The sequence below is a fragment of the Vulpes lagopus genome, chromosome 16, assembly GCF_018345385.1.
Source record: "Vulpes lagopus strain Blue_001 chromosome 16, ASM1834538v1, whole genome shotgun sequence".
NCBI lineage: Eukaryota > Metazoa > Chordata > Mammalia > Carnivora > Canidae > Vulpes > Vulpes lagopus.
Window position 1 is genome coordinate 44,742,400 of NC_054839.1, and position 22,803 is coordinate 44,765,202.

At 35.1% G+C, this 22,803-nt stretch overlaps 1 pseudogene; it reads left to right on the forward strand.

Moving 5' to 3' along the window:
- The first annotated feature begins 674 nt into the window (after window positions 1–674).
- LOC121476907 overlaps window positions 675–22,803 on the forward strand; it is a 31,963-nt pseudogene continuing 9,834 nt past the window's right edge.

Consider the following 22,803-nt stretch of genomic DNA (forward strand, 5'->3'; position numbering starts at 1 on the left):
TTCATAATTTTTATTTTTATTTATTTTTAAAGATTTACTTATTTATTATTTGGTGTGAGGGGGGAGGGCAGAGGGAGAGAAAGAGAGGGAATCTCAAGCAGACTTCCAGCTGACATAGGGCCTAATATGGCACTCAATCCGAAGATGCCAAGATCATAACCTGAGTGGAAATCAAGAGTGCAGTGGTAACCAACTGAGCCACCCAGATGCCCCTCTTCATAATTTTTAAACAAGAGGCTTCTCATTGTCATTTGCCACTGCACTTGGCCAATTATGTAGCCAGTTCAGTCCCAGATCATAGAATCTTCATGGAGGCAACTTAAAAGAACGAAGCCACTTGCTAATAAAGAGTACATCTGTATTCAAGGCATCTGTATCCATGTTTTAGAAATTCTACAAGGGACAAGATATGGGAAATTAGATGGCACAGTGTGGATTTTTTTGTATCATTGGCAGAATAGAGTGTTTATAGACCCAAAGTACATGCTAAACATAGACTTTCCTGATGAAACCAGGAAAGAAGAACTATTCGAGCTCTCAAAAGTTAATGAGAAACTTTTAGTCGGTCAGATTTCTTTCACTTTTTTTCTTTCTATATCAGGATATAAATTATACCTCATTCCCTGATATGTGCTCAGTAGTTATAGGCCATCCCTAAGAGTTATTTGAGCGTGATGACGTACATGTTATTTGCTATGGGGCTCTGCAGAGACAAACATGTTAAACCATCCTCCACAGATGTTTATTACACCACAATTGCAGAAACAGCCATGCACTGTACTAAATTTCCAAATATAAAGCAGAAACAGAGAACGATTGTAAGAGTACTGATGTTATTCAATCTCCTCCCTCCTCTTTTTTTTTTTTTTTTTTTTACCAACAGACATGATGAACATCAACAAAGTGATCCCTGCACTGTCAACAAGTGGAGCTGATTAATAATGTATCCCTAGGTAACTTGCTGGGATTTCTTTGTAAAACAAAAGCTTACCTTCTCTGTTTCCTCTCCCTCTTTAAAAGCTTCAGGTTTTTGCATATCACTGAGTAGAGGCCAAGAAAAAGCCCTTGCCTTAGCTACAGAAACTGGGAAGAAAAATAACAAGTCCTGGGCCACTTGCTTGATATCTTATAGCTAGATGCAGCTGCCTTTTATAGCCTGTTTATTAAAAAAAAAAGTTCTAAGACTTTGCTGAGCTATGAAACGTCTTGTTCACCACAGAAAAAATAGACAAAAATTCAGGACCTGAAAACAAAAAGTAGGTGAGGAGGTGTTTGCATTAGTAACTATGAATTGGGCTTGCAGGATGGGGAGATGTATAATAATGGTTATCATACTGCATATTTCAGCTCATAGGCAAATTGTTCATATCATTGAAGAGACTACTGTAAACACATTATTACAGGTTCGAATCAGAACTCGGAGGATGGAGGATGCGATATGTCAACAAGCACAGTAGACTATTGTAAGAGTCATGTCAAGTGGCCTGAGCATTTCATCAGAATGAGTTTTATGCCTTAAATACTGACAATTTGTTCCATCCATGGTACAAGGATGACCCTGAGCTGATTATTGGTTGGTTGACTGCCTGAGGAGTATCTCATCTCAAAATTTGCATTAGCACACAGCTCAAGAAATTTGACTCTGTCCTGGATTATCCTAGATCCAGAGTCTAAGGCAAACCAAGAAAATTACTAGACTAACTCAGGGATTCCAGGTTCCAAGCCAGGATTCCTCAGCCTTATTCAGTCATGACCTTTAGGCTCAGATGATCACCAAATATCTCATATCATGATTTCAAATGCTGTAGTTACTTTTAAAACCCATTTCAGTGAATGCTCTATAAATTAAAATAATATATCACACAGATTAACTGAAATCCCTAACTCAAGTTAAATGTGGCCACACTGCTGAAGTGGACATTATTCATATTTTCATCTTTGTCACTGAGTTTTGGCAGTCACTTTTTCAAACTTTACTTTTATCACATTGAGTTTTATCCCACAATCTTGAAGTACATACACTATCTCCCTCCCTCAACCCCAACAAAAAAAAGTAAAGGAGGAAAAGATGTAGAATTAAATTTGCCTTCCTAAAAGGCAGGAACTGTTCATCCTACCTAGGTATAAGGCTATAATAGAAGTCTGCTTAGCTATCTTTCTGGTAAGATCACAGAGAGGAAAAAAATTTCAGAATGCCAGAATAATAAAGTCCTTAGAAGAAAGCTATTCTAAGTCCTGCTTCTACTCTAAAGGCAAAGATTTTCATTTTCACAATAATACTATTTTGTGGTTAGGAGTGCAAGTGAGAAAAATACATACTTAAAAAAGCAAGCACATAATAACATAATTTTACATTTATTTGGAAAAGGGCGACGTCCTAATAAAATCTCGATTTTTTTATACTGACCCCACCTTGGTGTTGTCTATACCAATTTCTCAGCCTTGGCACTGTTGTTATTTTGAGCCAGATAATTATTTGTCTTGTACATTCCAGAGCATTTAGCAGCATCCCTGGTCTCTACCTACTATATGCCAGCAGCAGCAATCCATAATCCACAACTCATGACAATTAGAAATGTCCCCAGACGTTGCCAAGTGGCTCCTTGGGTGAGCAAAATCAGCCCTGGTTGAGAGAACCACTGCCCTAAATGATACTGCCTAGAATAACAAATGTCATAGTCTCCTCACACAGCCTCTGTATATAGTGTTTTCTCTTCCTGGCTTGATCTTCTTCAGATACACACACACACACACACACACACACCTCTTTCAGATTTTTAAAAAATGACTTTTTAAGGGAAATGTTAAAATTTAAGAGCTATATTTCCTTATTTGAGTTCAACCAATATTTACTAAACACTTACTATATGCAGAGCAGTGTGCTATTCATTAAATAAGTTATAAAAGTGAATAAAGAAAATTCTCTTCCAAAAAGGGTTTGCAATCTATTAAAGAGGGATTCAAATTACTGGAACACATTGCAAAGTAAAGTAGCACCATAAGAGGGGAAAGATGATGAGGAAATTAAAAGAAGATATGACACCTAGGCTATTGCTCAAACAATCTCCTCAGGGCTCCTTGTAGAGTACTGTGCTCCAGCCCTGCCCTGCTTCTTGAGGACATATTTAAAAGCTTCTGAATATAAATCTATCTCCCCAAACCACCTTCTCATTTTTAGGAGTGTTAAGAGACATAGAAGCACACAGATTTCCCTCAAGTGACAATAAATTTTGGGGTACCTAGGTGGCTCAGTCGGTTACATGTCTGCCTTCTTTTGGCTCAGATCATGATCCCAGGGTCCTGGGATGGAGCCACACAGGGCTCCCTTCTCAGCGGGAAGTCTGCTTCTTCCTCTGCCTACCGCTTCCCCTGTTTGTGCTCTCTCTCTCTCTCTCTCTGTGTGTGTGTGTCAGATAAATAAAGAAAAGCTTTACAAAAATTTTAAAATGTGACATCAAATTTCAAGGCACTCAATCAGAGGTGTGTGGTTATTCATCACTATTCAGTGTTAATACTCTTACCTCACGTTCCCTGCAGATGACTATTTGCTCTTCACAGAACTTTGGTAATTAACTGAGAGAATTACTAACTTCATTCTGTGGGAAAGAACTAAAGACCAAGAAAAACTCAGATTTTTTTTTAAGACTGCTGTGAGAATTAACTTACATTCTCCTTTAAAAACTTAACTTACATTCTCCTTTACAGACCTAATATTGTCAGCTTAAAGGTGGATTAAAAGTTATATTCTAAAAAAAAAAGTTATATTCTAATGAGTTTTTTATTGAAAGATTTTATTTTTTTTAAGATTTTTAATTTATTTACTCATGAGAGACTCAGAGAGGGAGGTAGAGACATGGGCAGAGGGAGAAGCAGGCTCCCTGAAGGGAGCCCAATGTGGGACTCCATCTTTTATATTATATTATATTATATTATATTATATTATATTATATTATATACACTTATATTAAGGACCCTGGGATCATGGCCTGAGCCAAAGGCAGATGCTCAACCACTGAACCACCCAGGTACCTCTAAATATTTTATTAATTTATTTGGGAGAGAGAATGATTTGGGAGAGAGAATGAGAGAAAGCACAAGCAGGGGGGAGGAGCAGAGGGAGAGGGAGAAGCTGACTCCCCATCCAGCAGGGAGCCCAGTTTTGGACTGTATGAGTTAATTTAATGGTGGGGCAAGTATAGCGGAGAAATGCAATAGCTCCCAACATGTTGACCTTATACCAAGTCACAGAGTGGCAGTATGTAGAATATTTTGACAGGAAAATCATCAGAAAAGACAACAACCTCATCCATTTAATAATCATGGATAATGAGATCAGGGGCAGTGGGTTAACTGCAGGCTTCTTTGGTATTTTGATAGCGTTCAAGAAGGTATTTAAAAAAACTTTTCTAAATTTTGAAATAATTTTGGCTTATGGAAAAGTTGCAAAAATAGTAGAGTTCTCACATCACACAGTCTGCCTTAATGTTAACATTTAATATATTTTTGAATAATTGTGTGAATAATTAATATTGATAGAATACCATCAAACTACAGACATTATTTGCATCTCTTTTGTTTTCTCTCTATTGTTTTTTTGTCTGGACCAGGATCCTACGTTGCTTCTAGTTGTCATGCCTTCTTAATGTCCTTGAACTTGTCACAGCTCCTTAGTCTTGGTCTTTCATGACCTTAACATGATTGAAAAACATTAATCAGTTATTTTCTCCCTTAAAAATATCCCTTAATTTTGGTTTCTCTTATGTTTTCTCATGATTATATTAAGGACACTCTTTTTTGGCAAGAATACCACAAAAATAAAGTAATTACTTTCTCAGAACATCATATTCGAAAAAATAAATAAATAAATGACAATACATCTCATTACTTATGATCAATATTGTATCTGCCCAGATTTGTCTGCTATAAAATTAGTAGAACCTTCAGAAGAAACACTGCCCTATGGACACATTAGTTTTAGCCAGTGAACCCATTTTGAACTTCTGACTCTCAGAACCATAAAAATTTTTTTTGCATTGTTTTAGACTACTGAGTTTGTGGTAATTTGTTATAGTATCAACAGGAAACTGATACAGTACCCTATTATTCGTTAAAATAAAGATATCCAGTTGTTAGATATCAGAAGAAAAGGTATTTGTATTTTTTTAAATTTTTTTTTAAATTTATTTATGATAGTCACACAGAGAGAAAGAGAGAGAGAGAGAGGCAGAGACACAGGCAGAGGGAGAAGCAGGCTCCATGCACCGGGAGCCCGACGTGGGACTCGATCCTGCGTCTCCAGGATCGCGCCCTGGGCCAAAGGCAGGCGCCAAACCGCTGCGCCACCCAGGGATCCCGAAAAGGTATTTGTATTAATCAGAGTTTATGTCCTTTGAAAAATAATTTGACCTAACACTCTGGAAAACGAAGAAGCTCTAATTCCATAGACCACAGTAGGCTGGAAACTACAGACTTTGGATCTGAAAATGTCAGCATTTACATTTGCTGTTAATTCTATGATTAGCCTGCTCCAGAATCAACAGAGTCATAGTACATCCTCAAAGACATAAAAATCAGGAAAAACTTTTCAACTCAGTTGGGTAAATTAATGAAGTAGAGAGTACATGAAGTGAAACCCAGATTTCATTGTAATGAAGAAATTTTAGAAAACCATTCAAGGTTATCTAACTAAATTCTTTGGCTTGAATTTAACTGAATAACATCTTCCACATATAATTTATTTTTTCTGCAACCAAATATATGTGTTCGCATGCATGCATGTGCCTACATACGTCTATATTCATAGGGGATTAAATACGGAGTTAATGAGGTTTTTTAAAAATTTTTATTCATTTATTTATTTGAAAGAGGGAGTAGGAGGGGTGGGAACAGAGGGAGAGGGACAGATTCTGCCCTGAGTGGGGCTCAATCCCACAACTCTGAGATCATGACCTAAGCCAAAATCAAGAATTAGAGGATTAATTTACTAAGCCACCCAGGCACCCCTAGAGATAATGTTTTAATTTCATTAAAACAATAGGTATTGGGGATTCCTGGGTGGCTCAGTGGTTTAGCACCTGCCTTTGGCCCGTGGTGTGATCCTGGAGTCCCTGGATTGAGTCCTGCGTCAGGATCCTGGTATAGAGCCTGCTTCTGCCTCTCTCTCTCTCTCTCTCTTTCTCTATCATGAATAAATAAATAAAATCTTAAAAAATAAAAAAACAATAAGTATTACATAAGTATTTTCTGTTGATGGGAAACATGATGTCGATAACAATGAGAAAAATATTCACATTATTCTTATTTTTTTTCCCTTGGACCACTGTAGCCATTCTTTAATATCAGTTTGATTTTCTCTGGGTTCATTTTTCAAAATATCGACTTTTTTTAACTTCAGCTTTATCGAGATATAATTGACATATAATCTTGTGTAGGTTTAACATATACAATGTGATAATTTGATACATATATATATATTGCAAAATGATTACCACAATAAAGTTAGTTAACACATTCATCACTTCACAGAGTTATCCTGTGTGTGTGTGGTGAGAACATTTAAGGTCTACTCTCTTAGCAACTTTCAAGTATACAACACAGTATTATTAACTATAGTTACTTGAATCCCAAGCGCTTATTCATCTTATAACATAAAAATGAACATTTGCATCATTTTATCAACATCTCCCTATTTCCCCCATACGCCAGACCCTGGCAATCACCAACCTACTCTCTATTTCTATAACCTTGGCTTTTAAGATTCCACATATAAGTGATACCAGGTAGTTTTTATCTTTCTGTGTCTGACTTATTTTACTTAGCAACTGACTATGTTATCCATGTTATCACAAATAGCAGGATTTCCTAAATTTTTGTAGCTAAGAAATACTCTATCATAAATGCATGCATATTATACCTATATATATATATATACACATATATATACACACACATATGTATATATACATATCACATTTTTTTTTATCCATTCATCCTCCAACAGACATTTAGGTTGTTTCCATGTCTTGGTTATTATGAATAATGCTACAGTGAACATGGGAATGAAGATATCTCATCAAATTTCATTTCCTTCTGGGATATACACCCAGAACTGGGATTGTTGAATCGTAAGGTAGTCCCATTTTCAAGTTCTTGGGAAACCTTCATACTGTTTTCCATAGTTGCTAAACTAATTTATACATCCGCCAACAGTGCATGAGAATTCCTTTTTCTCTACCACACTATTCTTAAACATTTCATAAATTTTTCCCTTTTCTTGGATACTAATTGAAAAAGTCATATACTTCTGTGGTTACAGGAGTACTGTTTTCACTTTGGATATATCCTTTATAATCTTACTTTTGCTGTTCTTCTTGACTGGGGCATAAAAGTAAAGCTTGAATTTATTATCTTGACTATTTCTGACAAAAAATAAATCATTACTCTTTTAAGTTTACAATTTTTAATTGTTGCTATTAGGTATCTAGATTTTGAAAGTACTCCCAAGGAGTTATCTCATTTTGGTAAAATAAATTTAATTTCAGTAATACTGCTTAAATTTAGAAAATTCTAAAGGATGTCTTTTGGTATTAAATGAAATATAGTTTTTTTACATTGACTTAATTCATTTCAACTTATTTCCTTACAAAAAAAAATCTGCAGTGCAAAACAGAAGCTAAAATAAGACCAGATGATAAAGGTGATGATTCAGATAAATCTTTTAAATCCTACTTCATTTAGAACATTATCAAATCAAGAAACACTCTTATTTTTTCCTTAGTTCCTAAAATACAATTGGGAAAACAAGAATTTTCTTATCTTTTAGAGAACTCAAATGAATATCCTTACTTTCTAAAAATATATTTTGCTTTTCAGAACACAATGCAAGAAAGATTTTGTTTGTAACCTTTATATTATCATATATAAAAATGATCATAAAAATCTATATTAATTTCTGTTATCAGTCATGGAATAAAACATTTCTGAGTGATAAACATAACCAATATGTAAAAATAAACAATAAGATACAGAGAAGATAGCTGGAAGTGTTATTAAGCTTTTGGCTAGACTTTGCTTAGGGCAACACAGGCCAAGAATGGTAATAATAAACTGTACTAAGGCAGCCCAACATGTCAGGCTGAAGCCTGATGAATGAGATGGAAACACAAGGCACCACTGAGCATGCTTTGCTTACACTGATTTAAGTGTAAGAGATGAAACTTAGAAAAGTAAAGCTTTCCCTTAGGCAGGGAAAGAGATGCATGAGTGCTTCTCCAGGGGATGGGCAGCTGCCAGTCTAGAAAACAAGCTAACTAGTGTACCAGTCACAGCCAAGAAAGCCAGGAAGCTTTGCCAGGCAGGCAAGGATGATTAATATTCAACCATTTATTCACCCAACGGGACACATTCACACTTCAGATAGCAAAAGTTGAACACAAAAAGCATTTTTTTCCCCTTTGCAGTCTTTTGTGATGGCTTGATTGTTAACTAGCTTGCTTAGTGATCATGGTGATCAAATTACCCATATTGTCATCACTTTATTTATCCTCTCATATTCTGGAAATATACCATTGAATTGTTGGTGATTTGTTTCCTGTTAAATATTCTATATTATATGCTGAAATTTTTAGAACCTTGTAGTGCCTTCACATGCTTCTTGTTCTAAATTACCTTAGAAAATTAACAGGAAGCACAGCTTTCTTAGAAGCTCAGGGACACTTTATATTTCCCAACATCAATGAGAAAACTGGTACCCAAAAACATAGCTACAAATTTAGGAGGTTAAGCAAAGGTGATAGGGACCTTCATTTATTTGTTATGCTACCCTTCCTGTGTCTTATTTGCTTAACATTGCTCTATTGTTATTAGAACCCCTACAGTTAGGTAGAAATAAATCATAATTAACATCAAATACTTACCTTTTGGGGAAGAGGATGCCTAGGTGAGTCTGGCACAGATTAAGCCTTCCATGAGAGTCTAATTAGAGTATTACTTATTCTCTAGCTACTACTTGCAATTATTCAACATAATCTTTGATCATCAGCTTATTTCAACATCTAAAAATACTAAGGTACAGTTAGGAGAGGTCTTTTTGAGATTAGCTCCTATACTTCCCTGAAACAATTAGGGAAGTAAAATAAGGAAAAACCAAGATTGTCTTCCTTGGATGATTTAGAACACAAAATGCTACCTCTATTTCTGTAGCACAATTCTTTTACTGAAGTTCATGATATGATAAGATTCACAAGACTTAGGAAATTATATCCAGACTACTTTTATGAATAACTGTGTACTTAAAACTTCTGTGTCTTTTGTAACATCTGGGAAATGTTGCAAGAATTTTTAGAATTCTTTGAATCCACTAGTCTATAAAATGCACAGAATGTAATAAGATCCAATAAAAATATACCAGTAGCAGTCAAAAAGGGGAGTTACAACTTTATGCCTTAAATCATAAAATATAGTCACCAAAACAAGGAACAGAAGGTTCTGGGTTTGCATTGCGCTCAGTTCCTTCCACTGCTCCCATCCTTGCCAAAACAGACTGAAAAAAATAAGTGAAAAACATACTCATTAATATCTTCCAATTTTCTGAATTTGGAGGAAAAATGGTTAATAATGAGAAAGGTCAAGGGGCAAGATTTCATGCTTAGAAGCTCTGACATACCACTTTGTGAACTATAGCAGAGATAAGAGGGGTATCTAGGGCTTCCTATTCTCAAGGACATTGTACTATCAGAGAAAGAGATGAGGAAGGTTATAAAGGGACCAATGATTAATACTTTTCTTTTTCTTTTTTTAAAAGATTTTATTTATTTATTCATGAGTGACACAGAGAGAGAGGCAGAGACACAGCCAGAGGGAAAAGCAGGCTCCTCACAGGGGGCCTGATGTGGAACTTGATCCCTGGACCGAGATCACGCCCTGAGCCAAAGGCAGATACTCAACCGCTGAGCCACCCGGGTATCCTACACCTTTCTATTTCTTAATCAGATTCTGAATGTGTCAAAAAATAAGGCAGAAGAATCAGTCTATGGAAACAAAAAGTTATCCCTGCTAGTGATAAAATGGCATAGGAGGATGTAGCAAGAGTTGCAAGGTAGTGAGCAGGCTTCCTAATTCTAGGATATTGATTTAGATTCACTAGCCCATGCAATAACAACCAGAGTTGGAAATCTGAAGACTTCCTCCTGTGAAGTCTCACCCTTGTAAAAGTTAACAGGATCTAAGAGCAGACCAGTGCTCATGCTTCTTGTAAGTACCTTGGTTCCCAAAAGGAAAGAGTGACTTGTCTACATGCATGTCTATTTCTGTGGCCCAAACACCAAGCAAAACTCCTTCCAGCTCATTTCCAAAAGTAGTGGATAAAGGTGGTCTACTTAGGGGAAATGTTCTGTTGGTAAAAGCTAGAGAATTGAGGACTAAGCTCCCTTCCAACTAAGATTATTCTCCTGTCTGCACAGAGTGGGTTCTGCTAACAGAAAAGTAATTGAGTCTTAGAAGAAAGATCAAAGTCTCAGATAAACCCAGCCTCATCCCAGCTCTCTTTATAGACTCCAGAAATTCCAGGTCTCAAGAAAAGGAACAGAAAAAAGTGGTGAGTGGAGTAAGGAAAGGCAGATTGGTCCCAAATAATGTAAGTATCAAAGGAACATCTCCCACATTTCATTAGAACAAATAAAATGTTTGCATAAATATGCCTGTATCAGAGAGATAAATGAAAATTAACTTTTGCAAACATACTATAAACACACGTGAATGAAAGAATGAACCAAGAATGAAAGAAAAACAACAAATGCAGAAGAGAGACAACGAACTCTGCACAGGAAAAAGTATCATCTAAGAAATAAAAGCAGCAATACATAAAGTGGAGAAACACCAAAAAAATGACATAATATAAAAAGAGCTCAAAATTGTATAATTAAAAACTCCAAATTAGACGAAAACATATGGACACATATGGAAACAACAAGGGCTTAAGGAAACAAATACAGAAATAAACAGTTTCATTACAAATATATTGCCTAAGTTAAAAAAAAGTGATGAGTAGAATAGATGTGGATAAATAAGAAAAGATTTAACAGAACCATAATGGGTAGGAAAAAGAAAGTCAAGAATAAAGAAATGACCAATGAGGAGGTGAAAATTAAAGCAGGCAAAAAATGATTCAACATAAAGATAATATCTTTCAAATAATGATTATAAGGAAAATGGATCTGAAATATAGGAAGAAGAAATGACTAGACAGATTAAGAATATACAATATCTCCCCAGAATCCTGATAAAAACAAGTATGTAAATTATGGCTAACTATTGAACTATAAAGATAAAAAAGGTGGAAGCAATTCAAGATGGCAGCAGAGGAAGACCCTGGAGTCACTTCCTTCTACGGATACATCAAATTTACAGCTACATTCAGGGCAATTCTCTCTGAAAAAGACCTATAAAGTAGATGAGCAGCTCCTCCACAACAAAAAATAAAAAGGCCACATCAAGATGGGTAGGAGAGGCAGAGACATGGTCTTGCCAAAAACTCTACCCACCAGTGCCACACCTATAAATGGGAGGGATCTCACAAATGTAGAGCATATTCCTGAGGAGTGAAGGGTTCAAGCACCATATCAGGTACTTCAAATCATGGGAAATACACAGAAAGATGAGCCCTCAAAATGTCTGGGTTTGAAAACCCATGGAACTTATATCCAGGGGACATCAAGAGCTATGAAAAACTGATACTTCATTCTTAAGGGGCTTGAGCACAGACCTACTTATCCTAGGACCTAGCACAAAAGTAGCAAGTTGCAAAGTACCTCAACCACATGTGAAGGAGATTACTGGCTAACCTTAAAACATCTTCTGGAGGAGTAGGAGTCTGTTGGAACTCTCTCCAGGGATGGAGGCACTGGTAGGCACCATTTCTTACAGGCTCCCTCTACCTTCATAGCACTGCATGCCCCAACCTAGGGCTTCCTGGGGCCCCACCCTGCTAAGTCTGGCAGGTGGGAGAACCCAGGCCATGTGTTCCCCCATGGCCCTTCCCTGTTAAATCCAGTTGGCAGGCAAACCCTGGCCTGGCATTCTCCTGTGGTCCCACCAAGGCTGGTGGGTCCATTTAGTCCACAGAATGGATACTCATTGAATGCCCAGTTCTGATGGCCAGAGAAACTTGTATTTCTGGGCCCCATGGGACTGAAACAATTTGAGACACAGTTCTTGGCAGGCTATAATCCCCAAGGTACTGCACAGACAGCAGACTGAAACATCCCTCTGTCTTCCTGTGACCATTCCTTAAAGACTGGGAGAGATAGCTGTTTCACCTAATGCATAAAAATAAACAGAGAAAGCCAAGTAAAATATGTTCCAAATGAAAGAACAAGATAAAACTCCAGGGAAAAAACCTTAGTGAAATGGAGATAAATAATTGACCTGATAAAGAGTTCAAAGTAATGGTCATAAAAATACTCACTCATCTCAGGAGAAGAACAGATGAACCCAGGGAGAGCTTCAACAAACAGATAAAAAATATAGGTAAGTATCAAGTCACAAAGCTGAAGAAAACAATAACTGAAATAAAAAATATGTTAGAAGGGTTCAACAGGAAACTAGATGAAGCAAAGGAAAGGATCAATGACCTGGAAGATAGGTTAGTGGAATTCACTCAAACAGAACAACAAAAAGTAAAACGAATTTTTTAAAAAATAATTTTAAAAAGATTTTAAAAATAGTTTAAGGGATCTCTAGGACAATGTCAAGTGGAACAACATTTGGATTATAGGGTTTCCAAAAGGAGAAGAGGGAGATAAAGAAACAGAAAATTTATTTGAATAAATAATGGTTGAAAACTTGCTTAACCTGGGGAAGAAGGAAAAAGACATCCTGATCCAGGAAGTCCAGAGAGTTCCAAAAAGATGAACCCAAAGAGATATACATTAAGATACATTATAATTAAAAGGTCAAAAGTTGAACATAAAGAGAGAGTCTTAAAAGCAGCAAGAGAAAAACAACTTATTATATACAAGGAAACCACCATAAAAATATAAGCAGATTTTTAAGCAGAAATTTGCTATTTAGAAGACAATCACATTATATATTCAAAGCGTTGAAAGCAACAAACTTCCAACTAAGAATACTCTACCCAGCAAGGTTTCATTCAGAATTGAAGGAGAGATAGAGTTTTCCAGAGAAGTAAAAATTAAAGTTCACCACCACTAAATCACCCTTAAGATAAATGTTGAAAGGACTTTCTTGAAAAGAGACGGCACTAACTGGCAACATAAAAACATATGAAAGTAAAAATCTTACTGGTAAAAGTAAATATATAGTTAGGATAGTGGACTAATGATCACTTATAAGCTAACATAAAGGTTAAAAGACAGAAGTAGTAAAAACAACTATAACTACAACAATTTATTAATGAACATAAAAAATAAAGAGATGTAAAATGTGACATCAAAAACAAAAAATAAGAGGGGAAAAAAAAGAGAGGGGGAATATCATGCTTCTGGAATTTCAAACTATATTACAAAGCTATAGTAATCAAAATAGCACGATATTGGTATAAAAACAGCCACATAGATCAATGGAACAAAAAAGAGCTCAGAAATCAACCCATGCATATACGACCAACTAATTTACAACAAAGGAGGCAAGAATATACAACAGGGAGAGGACAGCCTCTTCAACAAATAGTGTTGGAAAACTGGACAGCCATATGCAAAAGAATGAAGTTGGACTAACATCTTATACGGTACACAAAAATTAACCCAAATGGATTAAAGACTTGAATATAAGACCAGAAACTATAAAACTGCTAGAAGAAAACATAGGCTATAAGTTCCTTAATATCAGTTTTGGCAATAATTTTTGGATTTGATTCTTTTTTTTTTTTAGATTTTATATATTTATTTGAGAGAGAGAGCAGGAGAACGCAAGTGGGATGGGGAGGGCAGAGGGAGAAGGAGATGCAGACTCCCCACTGAACAGGAAGCTCAATGTGGGGCTTAATTCCAGGACCTTGAAATCATGACCTGAGCTGAAGATAGATGCTAAACTGACTGAGCCACCCAGAAGCCCTTAAATTTGATTCTAAATGTGGGGCAAGAAAAGCAAAAATAAACACATGGGACTCAATCAAACTAAAAAGCTTCTGCACAAGCAAAGAAAACAACAAAACAAAAATGCAACCTACTGAATGGGGTCAGATAATTACAAATCATAAATTCAATAAATGACTAATACCCAAAATGTATAATGAACTCTCCCACATTCAATAATAAAAAAACTAAACTAATTAAAAACCAGGCAGTGGATCTAAATAGACACTTTTTCAAAGAAGACATACAGATGGCTAATAGGTACATGAAATAATTCTCCACATCACTGATCATTGGGGAAATGGAAATCAAAATCATACTATATCATGTCATGTATGTCAGAATGGTTACTATCAGAAAGACAAGATATAATATGTATCGGTGAGGGTGTGGAGAAAAGGGAACCTTCATGCACTTTTGGTGGGAATGTAAACTGGTACAGCCACTATGGAAAGCAGTATGGAGTTCCCCCAGAAAACTTAAAGTAGAACTACCATACGATCTAATAATTCTACTTCTGGGTATTTATCTCTAGAAGTGAAAGCAGTAATTTGAACAGATATACTTACCCCTATGTTTCTTGTTGCTTTATTTATAGTAGCCAAGATATGGAAAGAACAAAATTGTCTATCAGTGGATGAATGGTGTTAGAAGACGGAGGAGGGTCAGCAATGTAACCTCTGAACTGAGAAGGCACTTTGAGATTGAAAAACAAAGCTATCCATACCACTTACATAGAGTTTTATTCAGGGTAACTTACTGACAAAGGGAGTGGATGGATGGATGATCTAGGTGCTATTCTCCATCCAGTCTGGACCTGAATCCACAGCTTTTAAAGAGGCAAGGGACATTGTGGTGAAGCCGAAGGATAATTATCTAAAGTGGCACCATCTTTGTGACAGAGGATCTCTACTAGTTACTTAATGTGAATTCCAGTCATCTCTACTAGTATCTAAAGGGGCATCTTCTGTGTGTCAGTCATCTCTACTAGTTATTAAGTGGTGCCTTCTGTGTGCCAGTTTAGGGAGGATCAGAACAAATCTTCTCGTGTTCTGGTCAGGGCATTTATTAACTTTCAGTGGGCCTAAAACATAGCGGGCTAAAGATGGAGAAGATGGAGTCAGTGTCGTCAGCACTCCTACAAAAGGATAAAGAAGATGTGGTACAACAACAACAACAAAAAAAAAAAAGAAGAAGAAGAAGAAGAAAATGTGGTACATATACTTACTCAGTGGAATACTACTCAGCCATAAAAAGAAGGGAACGTTGCCTTCTGCAAAACCATGGATGGATCTTGAATGTATTATGTTAAGTCAAATAAGTCACAGAGAAAGATATATACAATATGAATTCACTTACATGTGGAATTTCAAAAAACAAAACAAACCAACTCATAGATGCATACTGGTGGATGCCAGAGGGAAGGGAGGTTGAAGGTAAGTGAAATGTGAGAAGATAATAAAAAAGTACAAACTTCCAGTCATGAAACTAATAAATGGTGGAGATATAATGTACAGGTTGGTGACTATATCTACCAGTCAATAATATTGTACTACATATTATGTAACTTTATATGGGGAAACTAGACTTATTGTGATAATCAATTCATAAGCATATGCAAATATTGAATCATTAAATTGTATACCTGAAACTAATATAATATTGCATGTCAATTACACCTCAATAAAAAAAAACAAATAAGTTAAAGGAAGATTTGTGACATCCAGGTACAAAAGGTAAACTATTTACAAAAGGTAAATTATCTAAGAGAATAAAATTAAATCTAGATCAATCTCAGATATAACCCAAGCAACAATCAATGCCAGAAGATATGGAGCAACTTCTAAAAATTTCTAGGAAAGACACTCTGATTCAGTACCTAAGACAAAAGTTTTCTTCAAGTTGGATAGAAATAGTCAAACACTGTAACCATGCACTAATTCAGGGAAGAAAGTAAACATTAAAACAATTATCTAGATTTATCAGGAAATAAATCATTATCATGTCCTTATATAACATGGATAAAACTGGTGGTATGGTTTGCAATGACATTTGAAATATTATTTTTTCTTGCTTTATACTATTTGAGTTTACTCAAAATGAACATATATTATATTAATAAAAAGCAGGAAGTCTGTACTTTTCATGTATAAATAGTAGTATTCCATATAGGTAAAAATTTAAAACAGTCAAAATTAATTTATACATACAGAAATAAGTCAACATTTGACTGGATCCAAGACTGCGAGTTACTTGCAAATGTGTCCACGGGAGCTTTTGAAAGATGGAAATTTCTACTTTTTGACTGTGCTAATCTTACAAAGATACATAAATTTATCAAAACTCATACAACATTATATTGAAAATAGGTGCATATTACATTGCAATATGAGGAACTGGTGAAAAATAATCTGGGGCACAGTGATTGTTAGTCATGTAGAAAATACACACACACTTACTTTATACCTAGTGTCTATAATTATTTTCCTATTAAATGTATCAAATGAATTTTGATACTACAATTTAGGTAAAAGGTTAAACCAAAGCTCCAAAATTTAAATCACTGCTCCTGTGTGTGATACAAAGATCCCCATGAGAAAATTTTCCTAAAGTCATTTCTCATTTCTAGTCATTTATACCTATGTCTTTATCTTTTCACAGAGATTTTTGTTAATTCCAGTATATTACCATATAGTATTATTTCAGTTTCAGGTGTACAATATAGTGATTCAGCAATTCTATACATTACTCAGTGCTCATCATGTTAAGTGTAGTCTTAATTCCCTTCACCTATTTCACTCATCCCCTTACCTACCTCCCCTCAGATATGCTTTATTATAAACAAGCCTCAGTTAAAGTTATTATTTTTTCAACAAGAACATCTTTTACTTGAAGCATACTTCAGAATACATGGTTCCTTTTTATATAATTTTTTAAAATTTATTTTTTAGTAATCTCTATACCCAAAGTGGGGCTCAAACTCATGACCTCAAGATCAAGAGTCACATGCTCTTCCAACTGAGCCAGTCAGACACCTCCAGAAACATGGTTCTAAAAGATAAATATAAAACATTCCATCCAAGAAAAATAGAATACACATTTTCTCAAGTACACACAGAAGAATCTCCTGGTTAAATCACATAAAAAGAGACATAAATACTACAAATTTAAGAAGGCTGAAATTGTACCAAGTATATTCTCCAACCACCATGGTACAAAACTAAAGATCAACAATAAAACAAAGCTGGAAAATATACAGTGCAAATATTAAGTAATATGTAAATATTAAACAACATGCTATATACTGTACAAGCAATGGGCCAAACAAATCAAATAGCAAATCAAAATATATCTCAAAACAAAAGAAAAAACCCCCACAATATTTCAAAATCCATGGGATGCAGCAAAAGCAGATGTTAGAATGAAATTTATGCTATAAGTGTTTGTATTAAGAAAAAAGTTCAGGGACGCCTGAGTGGTTCAGTGTTTGAGGTCTGCTTTCCACTCAGGGCATGATCCCAGAGTCCAAGGATCAAGTCCCACATCCGGCTCCCTGCAGGGAGGCTGCTTCTCTTCCTCTGCCTATGTCTCTGCCTCTGTGTGTGTGTGTGTGTGTGTGTGTGTGTCTTGTGAATGAATGAATAAAATCTTAAAAAAAAAAAAAAGAAAAAAGTCACATAAAACATTGCACCACAAAGACCTAGAAAAAGAAAAAAATTAGTAGAGAAAGGAAAACACAAAGAAAAATCAGAAGAAATAAATAAAATAGAGACCAAAAAACCCCAATAATATAACATTGGAAGTAATGACCAGTTCTTCAAACAAAACAAAACAAAATTGGCAATGCTTTAACTACATTAACTAAGGGGGAAAAAAGAAAAAAGATTCAAAAACCAAAATGAGAACTAGAAGAGAAAACAATACACCAGATAAGCACAGAAATACATAGTGTGATAATAGATTACTATGAACAACTATATACTAACAAATCAGATAACTTGAAAAAAACAGATTCCTAAAAATGCACAAGTTACCACAATTAAATCATGAATCTTGACTCCAAGAAACAGGAAATTTTCTTAGAATAATAAGAATGAAAGTTGAATTAGGAAATAAGGAAATTAGTAAATAATTTTGGATATCTGCAGATGCAGAAACAAATACCCAAATTTATTTACTAATTTCATCGTTAAACTCTGGCTCAGTATATTGTGATAGAGAAGAACTTGATAGATAGAATTCAAACTACTATTTAACTTTACTTCTTTAGTTCTGAAATACAATTTCAATGAAGTATAAATTTGTCATTATCCTGGGTGACGGGCACTGTGGAAGGCATTTGATGAGATGAGCACTGGGTGTTATACTATATGCTGGCAAATTGAATTCAAAATTTAAAAGTGTAAAAAAAGTTGTCATTATTATTTTTAAGAGTTTAGTATATATTTCATATTTAAGACCTGCTCAGAACTCTTTAATTCATATGATTTTTATATTCATAAATATTTGTTTTACTTCATATATTGATGCTTATAACTACTGTTCAGATAGATGAAAGATTAGGTAGACTTTATTTTTTTTTCTAGATATCTCCAAAAGTCAGTCTTTGCAGTTCTGAGAAACCATCTTCAGAGTAGGATCGAGTGTGAAACTAAAGAAGCTCCAGCCTTAGGCACCCTGACTTTTGGGAGCTTCTATGAGTGCCAGAAGTTGCCATAAGGTTGCATCCAGATTTCTGTTTTGAGATTTTCCAGGTAGCAGCACAGAGGAGGAACTCTGGTAGAGTATGGAGTATATCCTGAGTTGAGGTAAAAAGCCTCATGAAAGGGTAAGGACAACAAAAGGGCAAGAGCTCACAGTCAGGATCAAAGAAGAAAAACCTACCCACAAGAAAAACTAGAAGATCTTCACAGAGTCCACCTCCAATATTCAGCACATGTCTACAAGGAAACTACACAAATCTGGGAAAAGAATCATCCTAAATGATTACAGGGGGCAGTCAAGAATGCTCACAGAAGGCCAGGAATAATTCCTTTTCACAGCAGTGAGACTTGCAAACCTTATTACTATGGAACATTAGAAATGTTTAATCATAAGTGTTTTATCCTAGGAATGGCGAATAATTAGGGTCAGACTAAATATTGCTCTGGTCTAGCCCAACAAACCATAAAAGCATCACACTGTTTCCAAGAACCCTTACTGTATCCCAGAATAAAGTTCAAGAGGATATACAGAAATATAAACATTATCAAATTCAACAAGTTAAAATTCATATTGCTTGGCATCCAATCAGAGATTATGAGGCATGGAAAGAAGCAGAAAAACATGACTCATGAGGGAAAAGTCAATTAATAAATGGACACAGAAATAATAAATATATAAGGATTAGTAGAAAAAAAACATTAGAACAGTAATGATAACTGTAATCACAAAGTAGACAAATGTAAAATATTTTAAAAATATCCTCAAATTTCAACTGATAAAATCGACCATGTCTGAGATAAAAATTACTATAGTGAATGAGATAAATATCAGACAGAATTTGTGGAAGAAAAGATTAGTAAATTTGAAGACATTATAATAGAAACTTCCCATAATGAAACATACAGAGAAAAGAGAATATTAAAAGGTGAAAAGAGGATGAATTAATGACCTGTGGAACAACTTCAAGTGGCCTAGGATACTTACAATCAAAGTCTCTTAAAGAGAGGAAGTATAAAGCTGAAAAGATATTTGAGGTAATAATGACTGAAGGTTTTCCATATCTCATTAAATTGTAGACCCCCTGATGCAAGAAACTCAACAAGCCCCAAACACAACAAACATGAAGAAAACTGCCACTAGTCATAATATAATAAAATGTTCAAAACCGGTGACTAAGAGAAATATTAAACATAGCCAGAAAACAAAGACACATTATGCAAAGAGGCACACAAATAAATATGACAAAAGATACTTAATTGGAAACAATGCAAAGAGAAGAAAGAGAAGCAACATATAAAAGTATAATTTAAAAAAAAAAAAACTATCAACTGCCAGTCTCTTCAACAACTGCTGGGAAAACTGGACAGTAACATGCAAAAGAATGAAGGTGGATCACTTTCTTACACCATACACAAATGAATTAAAAATGGATTAAAGTTCTAAATATGAGACATGAAACCATCAAAATCCTAGAGGAGAACACAGGCAGTAGTCTGTGTTTGACATCAGCGCCTTCTTACTAGAAATGTCTCCTGAGGCAAGAGAACAAAAGTGAAATAAACTTTTGGGAATCAACAAAATAAAAATCTTCACAGTGAAGGAGAAAAAAATAAAAAAAACGAAAAGGCAACCTATGGAATGGGAAAAGATATTTGCTAATGATATATCTGATAAAGGATTAGTATCCAAAATATATAAAGAACTTACACGGGGATCCCAGGGTGGCTCAGTGGTTTGGCACCTGCGTTTGGCCCAGGGCGCGATCCTGGAGTCCCAGGATCGAATATCACGTTGGGCTCCCTGCATGGAGCCTGCTTCTCCCTCTGCCTGTGTCTCTGCCTCTGTGTCTCTCACGAATAAATGAATAAAATCTTAAAAAAAAAAAACACAACTGACACAACACCCCAAAAAACCAATAACCCAATTTTAAAAAGGGCAGAATGTATTTAGAGAAATAATACTGAATAGTGATTATAAGCAAAGACCCTAGAGCCAGCTAGAGTTTGAATATAGTTTAGTCATGATATTGGGTAATTTACCTAGCCTCCAGTGCTTCAGTCTCCTTATCTGTAAATTAGGAATAATAGGACCCCATAGGTTTATTTTCAGCATTAAAATTGGTGAATATAAGTAAAGTGCTTAGAACATTACTAGCATGTAGTAAGAGCCATAATGTTGCTATTATTATTACCACCTTTTAAAAACACACACATATATATATACATATATTTATATATATCTTACTTTGTTAAAATATAATCCATTATATATCACAAAAAAATGGACAGAAGCCATGAAGAGACATTTTTCCAAAGAAAACATACACATGAAATCATGTGTATTTGTCTTTCTCTGACTTATTTCACTTGGCTTATTTTTACGTATTTCTCTTTCTCCGTCCACATCATTGCAAAAGATAAGATTTCATTCTTCGTTTATGGCCAAGTAATATTCCTGTGTATGTGTGTACACTATATATGTGTATATATGTGTAAATATATGTATATATATATGTGTGTGTGTGTATATATAAAATTGTTTTGAGGGGCAAAATAACTTTTATTTTTTTGAAATGAATACACCAGTGCTGCCAGCATTAGATGCAATCCTGGGCCATAAGTCTGCACACTCCTTTGCAACTATGACCCCTGCATTATCTTTAAAGTAGAGAAACACATAATCTGTCAGAATGGTTAAAATTAACAACACAAGAAACAATGGGTGTTGGTAAGGATGTGGAGAAAGGAGAACCTTCCTATACTGTTGGTGGGAATGCAAACTGGCACAGTCACTCTGGAAATCAGTACAGAGGTTCCTCAAAAAGTTAAATAGAACTATCCTGTAATCCAGCAATTGCACTACTACCTAGTTACCTAAGAATACAAAATACCAATTCCAAGGGATACACTTACCCTATGTTTATAGCAGCATTATCTATAATGACTAAATTATGGAAGTCGCCCAAGTGTCCATTGACTGATGAACAGATAAAGAGGTGATATATAGAGAAAGGCAAACCAGAACACAGAAAGAAGATACACCCAGCAGTGGTCATTTGACAATGAAAGTCATATCAGAGGAAAGATTATGTGTTTCTCTCCTTTAAAGATAATGCAGGGGTCATAGTAAACAATAAAGGTGAAATGAGAGGTTCTGCTATCATAGGACCAGTTGCAAAGGAGTGTGCAGACTTATGGCCCAGGATTGCATCCAATGCTGGCAGCACTGGTGTATTCATTTCAAAAAATTAAAAGTTATTCTGCCCCTCAAAACAATTTTATACACAGACACACACACACATATATATATACATATATTTACACATATATACACATATATAGTGTACACACATACACAGGAATATTACTTGGCCATAAACAAAGAATGAAATCTTATCTTTTGCAATGATGTGGACGGAGAAAGAGAAATACGTAAAAATAAGCCAAGTGAAATAAGTCAGAGAAAGACAAATACCACATGATTTCACTTGTATGTGGAATTTGTGAAATGAATAATGAGCAAAAGGGGGAAAAATAGAGAGATACAAGCCAAGAAACAGACTCCTAACTAAAGAGAACAAACTGATGGCTGCCAGAGGGGAGCAGAGTGGGGGGATGGGTGAAACAGGGATGGGGATTAAGGAGGGCACTTGTTATGATCAAAACCCAGTGTTGTGTGGCAATGTTGAATCACTAAATTGTGCCCTGGAAACTAATATTACACTGTATTTAACTAACCAAAATTAATATAATAACTAATAAAAACTTTTTAGAAGTTAAAAAATTTTTAAAAAGCGAAAAAACTGTCAATTTAGAATGTCTTGCCAAACTGATTTCATTATTATTGTTTTTGATCTTACCATTAGTTTATAAACATGCCAGTGTCGTTAAAGCTTCACAAACTCTAGACAGTATTGTTTTTAACCATCCTCAACTGATGGCAAAAAAAAATAAAAAAGGTATCTCATCTTAATTAAATAAATTAGTTTAATAATTAAATAAGATCAACG